Here is a 14,580-nt window from a genome sequence, read left to right as displayed (position 1 = left end):
TGCAGAACAGAATATCTTCAACAATATTGTGAGACCAGAATATTTTGAACAGTGTTAACAAAAATATTGAATTTAAGCATAGGGAGCCCATTCGTCACTATAATCATTTCTCACAAGGGACACAGCCTTATAATGAAGCATGACACCTTGGATGGTAATAAAGTATTAGGACCCATCACCCATGACACTGTGTCTGCTCACCCCTCCTAGGTGCTGACGCTGAGGGACAGGGGCTCACAGCCGCCATCTTGAGAGGAGAAAGGGGTTGCAGTCTAGCTGCAGGACGCCTCCCGCCCTCCCGGGATACTTAAACAGCCCTTAGTACGCAGCGTGCTGACTTGACACTGTGTCTGCTCACCCCTGAGGCGGAAGCCGGGGGTCTCACTCGCTTTCCTTTTTATTTTAAAAATTGTTGTGTGCATCTGTATATTTTTCGCCGCTCACTGCAAGCAGATTCACTTACTTGCAGTGTGATTTTAAAATATTCCTGGAGCTCTCACACCTCGAACCCGGATCCCCTGCGCAGCCGACTAGGCGCTGACGCTGAGGGACAGGGGCTCACAGCCGCCATCTTGAGAGGAGAAAGGGGTTGCCGTCTAGCTGCAGGACGGCTCCCGCCCTTCCGGGATACTTAAACAGCCCTTAGTACGCAGCGCGCTGACTTGACACTGTGTCTGCTCACCCCTGAGGCCGAAGCCGGGGGTCTCACTCGCTTTCCTTTTTATTTTAAAAATTGTTGTGTGCATCTGTTTATTTTTCCCCGCTCACTGCAAGCAGATTCACTTACTTGCAGTGTGATTTTAAAATATTCCTGGAGCTCTCACACCTCGAACCCGGATCCCCTGCGCAGCCGACTAGGCGCTGACGCTGAGGGACAGGGGTTCACAGCCGCCATCTTGAGAGGAGAAAGAGGTTGCAGTCTAGCTGCTGGACGCCTCCCACCCTCCTCTGTACCGTATAAAAATAACATGTCTTCTCGTCCGCGCATCGGGAGGGCGCAGCGCCGAAGGCGCGCCAAAGGCAAGCCCGTCAGCGCCCGTCCGCGACCGGGCGGGACCCGGGGCCATACCCCTTACATCTCATCCACCACATAGAGGGTACCATAGTTCGGAAGCCCTCCTTAGCATGAGGCTTATGGGAATTAAAGGCTGTTCGCACTCATTCCAGGCTATAGATCTGCCTGTGATTTGTCCGGGGTGTAAACAGACTCTCAAACCCATGCAGCTATGCGACGCGAAACGGGACTATAGCATGCTTATGCTAAACTTTAGATCCCTACCAAAACATAGGATGGAACTTGCTCTCATGCTAGAAGAACGTATGCCAGATGCAGTTTTTCTCACAGAAACCTGGCTTACGACAGACTCTAACCTTGACATCGTGACAGCCCTTCCCTCAGGCTTCCAAATCATCTGGCAAGATCGTCCTGAAGGGAGAGGAGGAGGCCTAGCCAGTATACATAAAGAGCAGCTTCACTGCCGAGTGATTCCTGATTTAATTCCAGAATGTGAGAGCCTAGCATTTAGCCTGGAATTTTCCCCAACAACTGTTTCTCAGGCACTGTTGTATACCGCCCCCCGGGCCCCTCTAAACAGTTTCACAAACACCTTCCATCTATGGTAGCCGAACGGGTCACAACTGCCTCGAATTACACATTGTTAGGCGACCTCAATTTCCATTTTGATGCTACCCTGGATCATACTGCCATGGCGTTGGCAGATGATTTAGCGGTCCTACAGTTAGTACAATGGGTCGAGGCGTCCACCCATATTAAGGGCCATCTTTTGGACCCAGTGTTTAGTAACTGCACAGAGCTTGTGGTTGGCCTACCTATTTCCCTCCCCTGGACTGACCACCTACTTGTGCCCCTCACCTGGACTACACGTAAGTCACCTCTCCCTAGCCCCAGCGTAAGGAACGCTAGAATTTGTGCCCGACTACCAGTTGACTCCTGGTCCAATACACTTGCGACTGCCCAGCCTTCTTACAACGGGGACCCATGTGTGGCCAATCAAGAATATGAAGAATGGATTGCACAATCCCTTGAGGCCACCCTTCCCCTTTGTACAGTCACATCGAAACGCTCACAAAAAACCGCCCCTTAGTACTCGGAGGCCCTGAGGGAAAAGAAACGTCACTGCAGGAAACTAGAAAGACGGTGGCGCATGGATTACTCACTGGATGAGAAAACCCAATATAGAGAGGCAATCAAATCCTATAAGGTCGAGGTTAAATCTGCCCAGTCTACCTAATTCTCGGACAAAATCATGCGAGCCAAGTCTAAACCGAAGGAAATTTTCCAAATAGTGAAAAGCCTCACCCCCGGCATGCATCTGGGTAAAACCACAGCCCACTGCAATGACTTGGCAGAATTTTTCCATCACAAAGTCAATCAAATCTACTCCTCTTTTCCTTCCATAGCACCAGAGGCCAGAGCTCAGGGTCAGGCAAACCTGAGGGATGCTCCACCACAACCCCTGATAATTCTGGAACACTTCCCATTGCTAGATCCCGAATCCCTGGATTCCTTAGCCCGCCAAGTAAAATCTGGGTCACCATGTGACCCAGAACCCCCAGAAGTTATGATGCTGGCACCTCAGGTCGTTCTACCCACCATCATGAACCTCCTGAATGCCTCCATCACCTCCGGGACCGTCCCTCCTGCTTGGAAGCGGGCCATGGTCCGTGCTCTGCTAAAAGAATCGAACCTGGACCCCGGTGACTTCAGTAGTTATCGTCCGATCTCCTTGCTCCCCTGGGTGAGCAAAATTCTCTAGAGGCACATCAACAGCCATCTGGTGGACTTTCTCGAGAATAACCAGCTGTTAGATGCCACCCAGACGGGCTTTCGACTCAGACATGGCTCTGCTGGCAGTTACCGAGGAAACCAGAAGGATCTTGGACCAAGGGGGATCAGTGGCAGTGATCCTCCTTGACCTAAGCGCGGCATTCGACAAGGTCAGCCATGACACCTTGCTGAGCCGTCTCTCGAATGTCGGAATATCAGGCGAGGCATGGCTGTGGCTCAAATCATTTCTGAGCAACAGGTCCTGCCAAATTTTTGATGGAGACATGGTATCCACGAGATGGAGACATGGTATCCACGAGCAGGCCGCTGAGATGTGGAGTCCCGCAGGGCTCCTCCCTAAGCCCTGCGCTCTATAACATCTATATGAGACCGCTAGCTAAGGTTGTCCGTCTGTTTGGTATTAAAATCATCTCTTACGTGGATGACACTCAGCTAGTGGTCTCCTTGGCACAGGAGGAGGGCCTGTCAGCATCAGCAGGGCTGACGAAGTGCCTGGAGGAGGTAAAGGGTTGGATGACTTCGTCCTCCCTCAAACTTAATGGGGACAAAACGGAGCTGATGCTCCTGGGTCCCACGAGCCCCATTTTTTTCAACTCCCTCTGGCCCCCATGCCTAGGCACCCCTCCAGCCCCCAAGGACAACATAAAGAGCCTGGGGGTCTGGCTGGACAAAGCTCTATCTTTCAATACCCAGGCCACAAAACTTTCGGCTACCTGCTTTGGTCTCCTTAGGATGTTGAAGAAAGTTCTTCCACTCCTACCTATGGAGGCAAAACAAGTGGCCATTCAGGGTCTGATTCAGTCCCGACTGGACTTTAGCAATGTCCTCTATCTCGGTGCCCCAGAATACACACTGCGTAAGTTGCAGATAGTTCAAAACTGCGTGGCCCGTACATTGCTCCAGCTGCCGCGCAGACTGTCAGCCAAACCTGGACTGAGCGGCCAGCATTGGCTACCGGTACGACAAAGAATCGCCTTTAAGGCGGTGTGTATATCCCATCAAGCCTTCTGGGACACAGGACCGGCTATCGTCCGTGAACTAATAACACAGTACCATCCCAGTAGAAATCTTCGCTCTAGCCAGGCATTCATGGCCATAGTCCCTAGAATAAAAAAGGCAAGAGCTGGCGGCAGGATGTTTACTTACAACGCCGCCAAGCTATGGAATTCACTCCCCCCTTCAACTGAGGTCCAATCCTAATCTGTCCTCCTTTCGGAAGCAGTTGAAGACTTTCCTTTTCAATGCTCCTCACTAATCCCCAAGCGGAGTTCCTCTCTTAAGCAATTCACACTTGTCATTAGCGCTTGGACACCTCAGGGCAGCAATCGCGCTCTACAAATTATACATTTCATTTCATTTCATTTCACAGGTGATGATTTGCGGTAGGAAATAGTCTAAAGCTAACTTATTTCAATGGTTCCAATACATCATCCATATTCAGTTCTATACTCTGGTGGGTCTGAAAGTCCCATGCAGAGGTTTCATTAGAATTAAATGTTTTTACATTTTTCCTGAGTTGTAACGGACGTGAATACATCCACTGAAACAGTGAAAGACATATTCCATCTTCTCCTTCTTTTATTTTTCGGGGCAATAAGTTACTTTTTCATGATTTTTGATATCGTGGGCCAGATTTACAAAGAATGAATTCACGAAAAGTGGTCACAAATTGTGTACTGACTTTTTGTTAATCAAGCCGGATTTTGTGAACTACCCTATGTACCTTTTGGTCATTTCACAATCGGAGTGGTTCTCAATTCATTTTTTTTTTTAACAAAGGTGGAACCGAAGTGGACTTTGTTTAACGGGGTCCAGTGTACAAGTCCGACAACTAGTAACACAAGGAGGGTACAAAGTTCCCCGGGAAAAGAGAAAAGGAAACTGAGTGAGTGTACTAAGAAGAGCAAGAAGGGGGAATTCCCTTGTTGGAACTAAAACCCTCACACACCCAGTAAACTAGGTGTCATGCTTCATCATATGGGTTCTGCTCCTAGTCAGACTGGCGCTGCAATGTCTGACGTTACAATAAAGGGGGGTTGAACCCATGCAGTCGCGGGGACCTGGGCGTTATGTGGTAAATGTAAATAGGGGGTCCCCGCAAGGAGGAGGTGTTGGGTCAAACACACACACAACTATAATTATAAAGCAAACAATCAAAAAATAAACAAAGAGTTATTCAAAGGCAAATGTTGTCATTTATTCAACAACACTTCGTATAAATCAGTGAAGTATTACATTCAAATTTAAACAATATAAAGCCCCTAGGTTAGAAAAGGAAAGGGAAAGGGAAAGGAGGGGGTAGTGCTCAAAAGCGGTGAAAAAGTCTAGCAAAGTACACAGACTCAAAAGGAATAAATATTTACAATCTTCAAAACGTAATTGGAATTGTTTGCAAAAGCAAAAAGGCCAACGTAAATTATGGCATATATTGTAAATACAATTTTCATGAGGACATTCTACGGTCACATATATGAATCATTATAATACAGGTATTGTTCATCCTCACTGGTTAAAACTTCGTAAAATAGCTGGTTTGGCCCTCGTATATATCTATGTCAGGCCACGGAGGAATCAGTTGTAGTACTGTGGCGTATTCATACGCTCATATGAAGATCTTTTTAAAGAAAGTACACACTGTACTAGAGGGAACAGCCTGTTCAGTTACATGCGTGATCCGCCATGTATCAAACGTACCAAATGCGTGTTGTCAATAATGCGTGTTGTCAATAAATCACAACGTCTTGAAGAGGCAGGGTCACGATAGTCTGACTCGTCTCTGCAAACTCCGTGGCCTGACATAGATATATACGAGGGCCAAACCGGCTATTTTACGAAGTTTTAACCAGTGAGGATGAACAATACCTGTTATCAATTTTGATTACCAGTGTCTCCATACCTGGATAGCCAATAGTTGGTGTTTGTCTTGGAGCAGCTAGTTTCGCATGAAACAATTAAACAAATCGGATCTCAGACTTCAGCGATCTGATTATTCTTATCTGAAATAGGGCGGCCCCAATCGTCCCTTCCCCGTTGTACCTGTCCTGATGAAGACCCCGTTAAAGGACTTAATCTAGCCTACATGTTGGGGTCGAAACGTCGACGAGCTTCTTCCTTTGGGGTTTCCGGCACATTCCCTGTATTATAATGATTCATATATGTGCAATGTCTGACGGGCTCCCGTAACCGGGGCTCTTTATCGGAGATCTTTTGTTCCAGCCATATGATGCATGCGTGTGAGAGGGCGGGGGGGGGTGTAGTCGTGAAGTGAAAGTGAAAATAAAAAAAATGAGTCAGTCAACAATGTACTTTATTAGCGTGGTTGACTCCCTTGATTAAAAGGGTGGGAGGGGAGATATATGCTTGGAAGAGTTGAAACAGAATATCTACACCCTCAGATCAGGTCAATCTGATACCTGAAACACCAATAACTAAGACAGTGAATAATTATGCCAGGTAATCAACTCTACAACTTTCCTGTGGGGCAGAGGGCAGCTGGTGAATAACTGTACACTACAAATACTGTCTGAACTCACAACCTTTGCTTTGGCAAAACTACTGTTAAGGAAAACAGAAGATATCATCACTTGATCCATTAGCTCTTACAACCAGTTCATCTAGGCTACTTGGGTGAGCTCCCACGACCCGGGCAAAATCAGCAGCGCTCCGCCTGACAGGAAACGCAAACTTAGTTATCTTATAAAGCAGGAAGACTTTATGCAAACAAACACTCTTCCCTACAATATCCACAATGCATTTATCAGGGGGCATGGTGGACAATAAACCTAAATTAAAACATTCATTCACAGCGGTGTGCTCATCTGGCATAATACAGGTTATAATATTGCGACAAAGGTTTTTTATTTGACTGGGCGGCCATCTAGGGCATCAGAAAGGTGTATGATTTATTGAGAGTGGAGTCTTGAATATTTTAGATAGCTCACGCTGTAAAGCAAGAGAATTTGGTTTCCCCCTAATAATCTTTGGGGGCAACAGAAACATAGCTCTGGAAAAGTACCTAGACCAGACTGTTCCACTGGATAAGTAAAATGCCAACAACTGAGTGATACATTGGAATATAATGAATAACAATTGACTTTGAGGATCATGGTGAATTGATTGAATTGAATTCAAGAGTATTCTGGACAGGCACTGATCATTGCCCAGACCCTTCACCTATAAAACATAGGTGTACAAATGGAGGAAGTTTGGAAGAATAATAATGGGCTTGTATAATGCACAACTGGCAACACTCTTTTTAAAATCAGTGGAGGATAAATTACACCTAAGTTGAATCTTGCTGCTGATGCAATATTACTCAGAATATGAATGTTCCTTCTTGCTAACTCTACATGACAAAAATCATAAGAGAAGCAAGGCTCCAATACATCTATTCTGAGATATTGCATTATTGGTAGTGGTGCAAAGATAAAGAAAGGAAGCCTTTTACAAAAAGCCTGTTGATGGAGATGGCAATCCCTAGACTTTTCTTTACTTCACATCCTGTGGTTCTGCCCTAAGGTAAACACTTACTAATCTAAGATCTGGAAAACCTTATTGACAGCAAGTGGCCCTATGCTTCACCCCACATGTAGACTTTTCCTGTTACATGATACTGATGGCACTTGGAAGATAGAAACTTCATTATTAATGATCTGTGTTTGTGTCCTGCATCACTGGTGTTCTAAAATGTTGCCCATGATCAGTGAATGGATATCAGAAATGTTTCAGTGGCCTCATATGAACTAAATACACATAGACCTCAAGAAAGAATAACTATTTTCAAATGGATCTTAGGGACACTTTTTTCTATCTGCTAATTGTAGTGTTTCTTTCTGACAGGTGAATCAAAACCACAACTGGAAGGCTGCTTGTATTGATGACAAGCTCATTCATTTAAGAAAGTGATGATGTATTAGCATGTAACTGTGCGGATTTTTGTATATTATGTGGTTTGGTTGTGCAGGCTTACCATGTAATACACTGGCAAAATTGCCTTGGGTCCAGTCAGTCTCATGTGTAAAACTTTTAGCTCAACCCTGGGTAGCTATGGCTCGAGGAGCGGGGCTTAAACAAAGGAAGCAGTGTAAAGCATTTATAAGCACCAAACTGCGAAATGAGAAAGGCATGCAACCCAAAAAAATCTAAAACCAATTTATACAAACTGGTTATATGTTTATGAGTTTTAGACACCAAGATAAGCAACATCTACCAGAGGGTTCCAAAGAAATAGATCTTTAATTAAAACTCAGTTATTTAGTCCTATGTGCAAACAAGCATTGGCAACAGTAAGGTTTAGAAACTTTTGAAAAGTTTTAAAGAGTTGTATCCGGCTGCTATAGCCAAAGTGGGGGAAACCAATTCCAACAGGGACAAGGGTGGGAGAATAATGAGTATTAGGCAGTTACCTGGTCACCAAAGCAGTCTGGGGATGCTGAGGATACTCTTGGTGCTGTGCATTCAACTGGGGTGTCCTTGCATTTATTCCTCTGTCCATGGGTGAGGTGGGGTGACTTTGGCCACAGGCATTGATTTCTCTCTAAGTCCTCTTTGAGCCAGTAGAAGGCCAGCTGCGGCTGGACCACTGATCTCCCTACAAAGCAGTATCATTTGGTAAAGGACGGTGTCCCTCTTTGGTGACCAATCTTGACTCTGATAACAGTCCTAGGCCCGGCAGACTCAACTGTAACTTTTGGCTGTTGATGATTGGTCTCAGGGGTCGCCCAGCGGCCATCATTAGCGATTTTAAGAATGCAGCTGCTGACTTGCCAGAGTAGGCTTCTTCAGCTTGGATGGCCCTGGTGCTGGTTTCAGAGGATACACAATTAACAAGAGTCACTGTTCCTATCAGAAGAAGAAAAGGTAAAGGGTGAAGAGCTCTTGTCATCCTACTACTCTGTTCATTGGGGACAGTGTGTCCTAGTATTGCTGTCCTCACACACCCCGAAGGATGTCATGCTTCATCATTGTAAATGTAAAGGGTCAATTTGTCGGAGATATTTTTGATAAAGCAATGTGGATACGTGGGGGTGAGTGGCAGTGATGAACGAATGTGAAGTAAAAAAATGACTGAAGGGGTGATTGTAGAATTTAATGAAAAAAGTGACTCCCTCTGTCATTACTAAAAACCAAGAAGGTGGTGCAATTGTGATGGATGTAATGGCCTTATGTAGCTAGATAAGTAACATACTCCTAGGTGATATGTCTGTTAGGTGGACATGTTTTGCGCTATATCACAGTCTCAGGAGGAGATCCCAGTGTGCTGCCTCAGGACCAATAAAGGTATTAGTGAACAGTAAGAGAGATAGTGTGTGACCTATAATAATTTAGTGCCATTAGGAGAGTGTGGGAGTAGTACTCTGGAACGACAAAAGTAAAACATAAAAGATAGTAAATTGCAACAAACTCCAATATATGTATTAATACATCGTAAAGGAAGAGACCTGGGTCCCCATTGGTGGTCCAATTGCTTGTGATCATCTTCCTCCTTAGCATACATCATGTGCAGCTAAAAGTGAACTATGGAGGAAAAAAATACATTTAGACAGGACAAACAAACAGGTTTGTGTGCATTTCTTATAATGCCATGGCAAGGATGTCAAATTCATAATATGGTGGGACAAACAAAAACACATAGAAATCAGTATCGCTTGTCGGGAACGCCATGGTCGGTAGGTAAGCTACAAGTGCATATAACATATAGGTAAAATACTAGGTTCACCATTGATGGCAACCCTCAGATCACTGTGTCTGTATGATAATAGGTAATTATCTCAATTTGGTGTACTCACCCCAGAAAGGTAGGAAAGGTTCCCCATGAGAATTAGTCCTTGGGTCCCTCAAGACCTATTGTAAGTAGAAAATGAAGCAGTGATGGCGTAAGTACTGAAAAGTAGATTGCTGCAGTTACTCAGGCTCTTGTGGCAGAGAGTACAACAGGAAGTAGAATTGTACTCACAGTTACTCGTAGGTAAAGGTGCCGCTACACCTACCCGACCTCACGCCGTCTCCGCCAGTACTGGGAATGAGCCAGTGTGGTGTATTTAAAGTGCTCTTGAGTCGGCGTGGAGGAGTGGCAGTTAAGGGTCACTTGAGCGGCTGCCAAGCAGGAGTCGTGCTTAGCCGTCGCTCACGTCAGCGTGGGGGCCATCTTGGAAAGGGAAAATAGGTGTATAGACGGCAGTGCAGCAATCAGCATTCTCGCATCTGCCTAAATAAAAATGTCAGCCAAAAAGACTGTTTTGGCGCAGTTTATTGGACTATAGTGAGCGGCTGCCAGGCAGAAGGCGCCGCTTGGTCATCGTTCACGTTAGCATAGAGGCCATTGTTAGACCTGGCACCTTGGCGTGAGTTTCCCTTCCACTTTTTGCTGTTGTGCCTCAGATGTTTTTGCTGGTGTCCGCTACTCAGGGCACTGCGCCACGGCCAACCCGTGCCGCAGTGCAAGTGCTCCCTACTGTAAAGTGTATCTGTGATTGATGTCCATGATTGGTTCATTGGGTTTACTGTCAGTCCCTAGTAAAGTGCACCAGGAGTGCCAGGGCTTGTGAATGCCAATACTGCTAGTGGGCCTGCAGCGCTGGTTGCGCCACCCACAGAAGCAGCCTTAAAATGTGTCTAGGGTCTGCCAGTGCAGAACCTGCGTGCAGTCTGGGACTGTCATGCTGGCTGGGCAAGTGCACCCACTTGCCAGCCCCTAAACCTTCCCTTACCTTCATATTAGTCACCCCTATGGTAGGCCTGAGGGCAGGGTGCATTGTAAGTATAAGGTAGGACATGCTCTGATGTGTGTGGCATGTCCTAATAGTGAATTACTGCCAAATTCGTTTTTCACTATTGTAAGGCTACCTGTTCCCTTTAGGCCAGATGGGCTGCTGGAATTATTACACTCTATAATCCCAGCAGGCTCAGGGAACACTGTAGAAATTAATGTTTAGTATGCCTGAACTCAGCATAATAAAATACTTCTTTTAGTAAAGTTTATTTTAATATCCTGTGTTTGCAAATGCTACTTTTAGAAAGCTAGCATTTGCTTGCCTAACCATCTCAGCCCGCCTCTGCTTTTGTGTGTATCTGACTGTCTGAGTTGTGTGAGTGACAGGGCTGGGAGGTGACAGGTGGTGAAAGGCAGGATGGCCCCTTAGTGGGAGGTGGGAGGTTCCCTGAGCTATGCATCAGGCTGTGCTCTGCCACCACAATGCTGGCTCCGCCCCCCTGGGGAGCGACTGATGACTCAGCCTGCACCTGGCCCAGGACCGAAGCTTGTCAACAAAGTGCTCCTGGCTGCCCCTGTCCACACAATGCTGGCTCCGCCCCCCTGGGGAGCGGCTGATGTGCCTGTCCTCACACTGAATGCAGAAGCCAGAAGTACCCACCACAAGTGCTCAGAGGCTGAGAGCAGTTATGCAAAGGCCCCCCTGGCCTGTAAGAACAAAATAAACTGGGTATAAAAGTAGGAGCCCTGCTCCTTGTAAATTAGAATCCTGTTTTACCACGAAGGACCTCTGCCCGACTAGAAGGAGAAGAGACGCTGGAAGGACTGGCCTGCTGCTTGCCTTGCTGAGAAAGGAGAGGAAAAGACTTGATGAGAAAAGACTTTGCTGCTTTGTGCTTAAACATTCTCCAAGCGCTTGATTGAGCTTGCCCCCTGACCTGAGCCACAGGACCATCTGGCTCAACCTGCCCTCTGCTCGTCTGCCGGTATTTATCTGGGATTTCTACAACTGCCGGAGCTGTGACCCTGGTGCCCCCCAGCCCCTTCCTGAGGCTGTGACCGACCGTGTCTCCCAGCTGAGGAGATCGCTGTGTCACCCCACCTTGGAGGGCTCGCTGTCGTGGTGCCCCCCAGCCCCTCCTAGAGGCCGTGATCGCCAGGTTTCCCCATCCCTGCCGAGGGAGAGCCCCGCTCTGCTGAGCCGCTCCCCCCCTGCCGAGGGAAACCACTGAACCCACCGCCCACGGAGGCTCGCTGTTGTGCCCCATGCTCCCGCCAGAAATCCCCACCGGACGTTCACAGACCCAGAGGACAGACCTCCGCTGTCCGGACGCCTCGGGTGCCAGCCTCGCTCTGCCTGAGAGCCGCTGGGCACCTCGCATCTGCCGACGGAGGAAAGCCGCCACCGAGACCTTCATCGGGCTCAGGGCCCGCAACGTTTGTTTTCCCCCTTTGTTTGCTGCCAGCCGCCCTGCCTACAAGTGCACCCGGTCGAAAAATCAGCTGTGGTGCGAGCCGCCTGCTCCAGCTGACTCGCACCGCTCTGTGTGCCTCTGCTTGCAGCGCCGCTCCGCTCTGCGAGAGCGCTCCAGCCCCTCCCGTCGGAATTTGACGAGGAGACGGGAAGGGGAAGCCGCAGGCTGCACTCCGCGCCCCGGCCAGAGTGACGGGGGCTGCTCCAGGTTCTTTGGCTCTTGCCACCGTGGGCCGCTCTGAGGTCGGCGCTAACCCCCGCCTGAGTCCCGCAGACCAGTGGGGGCTGTGCGCACCACTAGACTCGGCGGGGCCGAACGCGTCCCACGCGGGAAGCGTGAGCTTTGGCCGGTCGGGCCCAGATCTCGGCCCGGAACGGGCAGAAAGCGTCCAGGAGCCCCTGGGCCGGCTGTGACAAGATAAAGAGGAGCAGTGTGATCCAAATACTCCCCAGGAACTGAGAAAACTGTTCTGAAGGGTACACTGCAGGAGAAAACTATTTTTACAAAGACTAAGAGAACATTTGAACTGAAACTAAGCAAAGTGCCTATTTACAACCTGTGGTGCAACAAAAGCGTTATTTGATCTTGTGATAAGTCTGATCTGAGAGATATATATAATTTTTACATAAAGAAGCGTATTTTTATATATCCACAGCCTGGTGTCCATTTGTGGGGGGATTGGTATATTTTACTGTGTGTTTGATTACAAATGCTTAACTGAATAACGCCTGAAGAATAGCCTTGGCTGCTCACGCCACGCACCTAGAGGGTGAGCAAGGGTAATTCTGAGGGGTCATCCTTTGCCCTGACTTAGAGGAGAGGGTCCCTGCTTGTCACAAGTACCTACTTGCGCCAACCAGAGACCCCCAATTCTAACATTGGACGCAGCGGTGAGGATTTGCGAATTTGCATTTGTGATTTACATACAGTGAATTACTGATCACCACATAGTGAGAGCAGACCTATAACGCAGCCACAGGTTTCCATTTTTCCTAATTTTGTTGAGACATCTGCCATTACTGAAGCCATGCCTGGCTCACTCCCTGCTGGAAGAGCGCTCTCTACCTTCTCTGGAGAAGATGACATAGATTGGAGGGAGGAAGCCTTGAGGGGCTTAACCAATGAGCGGCTGAAAGAACTCTGCGGGAAGTGCAGAATTGCCAAAAGTGGATTGAACAACAAGACCCAACTCGTGACGGCGCTGAGAGCCTGGGAGGAGTCAAGAGATCCACAGACCCCGGGGGATATCATTCCATCAGATGGCGCTGTAGAGCCCAACAGAGGCCTGTCACCAGAGGAGCTGGCAGACAGGGCAGCAGACAGGGCACATGCAATGGAGATGGCAAGATTAGCTGGGCAACTGGAAATGGAAAAGCAAAAAATGGAAATGGACAAGCAAAGATTGGCCATGGAGGCACAGCAACGCCAGCTGGACCATGACCTAAGAATGAAGGAGTTGGAGCAAAGAGGTTTGGGAACAACTCCTTCTGGTGGCAGCACAACGCAGGTGCAGGTAGAGTCCAGGGTGTACATCCCCAAAGATGTAGTTAAGGAGTTCTTTAGGGGGGATGACATAGGACAGTGGTTTAGGGCATATGAGGTAGCCATGTCCTCCCACCGGGTCCCTGAAAAGGATTGGGGAGCGGGGTTGTGGGGGAGGTTCCTTAGCGAAGGGCGGGACACCCTGCTAGATTTGCCCACTGAAGAACAGAGTTCCTATCCCCCATGAAAGAGGCCTTAATGACCAGGTATGGGCTTACCCCTGAAATGTATAGACAGAGGTTCAGGGGGTGTGTAAAGCGTCCTGGGACTACATATGTGGAGTATGTGACTTTTTTTTGCAGAGCCCTGGATGGTTGGGTAAAGGGTAACAAAGTGAATGATTTTCAAAGTCTCTTTGATTTAATTGCATGGGAGCACTTGTCTGATAACTGTTTTCCTGAGTTACGCCAGCACCTGATTGATAGCAAGCTGTCCAACCCGAGGAAGCTTGCTGAGGAGGCGGACCGCTGGCTCAGCACCAGGGTCCACAAGGGTTCAGTGGGAGACTCCGCCAAGGGTGGGCAGGGTCCCCAGCAGAAGAGTGGGGGGGACAGGGGTAAACAGAAAGGGTTCCCTAAAGGCCCCCAAAGTAATCCCCAAGGGAACCAGCAGAAAGGTTCTCAGCCTCCCCCACCCCCAAAGCAGAATGGGGCCCGTCAGGTAGGCCTGTTCCAAAGGGGCCCTTCAATTGTTTCAGATGTGGTGACCCGGGGCACATAGCCAGTGACCCCAAGTGTCGCCTGTTTGGAAAACCAGCACCCACTGGTGCTCCACCCCGGCAAGTGACTAGTGTTCACTTAGGAGAAGAAGTGATGGTCCCAGGGGGTGGAGATCCTGTTCAGATGACCCTAGTCTCATTAGGAGACAGTGAAATGGTCCCTACAAACTACCTGCCCTCTAACACTAAGAAATATGGGCAGGTGGTGACCATCAATGGTAGGAAAGCTGAGGCTCTTAGAGATACAGGAGCCAGTGTGACTGCAGTGAGGCAGCACCTGGTGTCTCAAGAGCAGGTTGTACCCCATGCCTACTGTAGGGTTGTC

General features: G+C 48.2%; 1 protein-coding gene across 1 annotated transcript in view; it reads left to right on the top strand.

Annotated features, from left to right (window-relative positions):
- The window catches only part of TPO (thyroid peroxidase), a 1,097,706-nt gene that overhangs the window by 678,805 nt on the left and 404,321 nt on the right, over positions 1-14,580 (top strand). The window lies entirely within an intron of this gene.

The sequence above is a fragment of the Lissotriton helveticus genome, chromosome 6 (assembly GCF_964261635.1).
Source record: "Lissotriton helveticus chromosome 6, aLisHel1.1, whole genome shotgun sequence".
Taxonomy (NCBI): Eukaryota; Metazoa; Chordata; class Amphibia; order Caudata; family Salamandridae; genus Lissotriton; species Lissotriton helveticus.
Note: the sequence above shows the minus strand (reverse complement) of the source record. Positions and strands in the feature narration are given on the sequence as shown.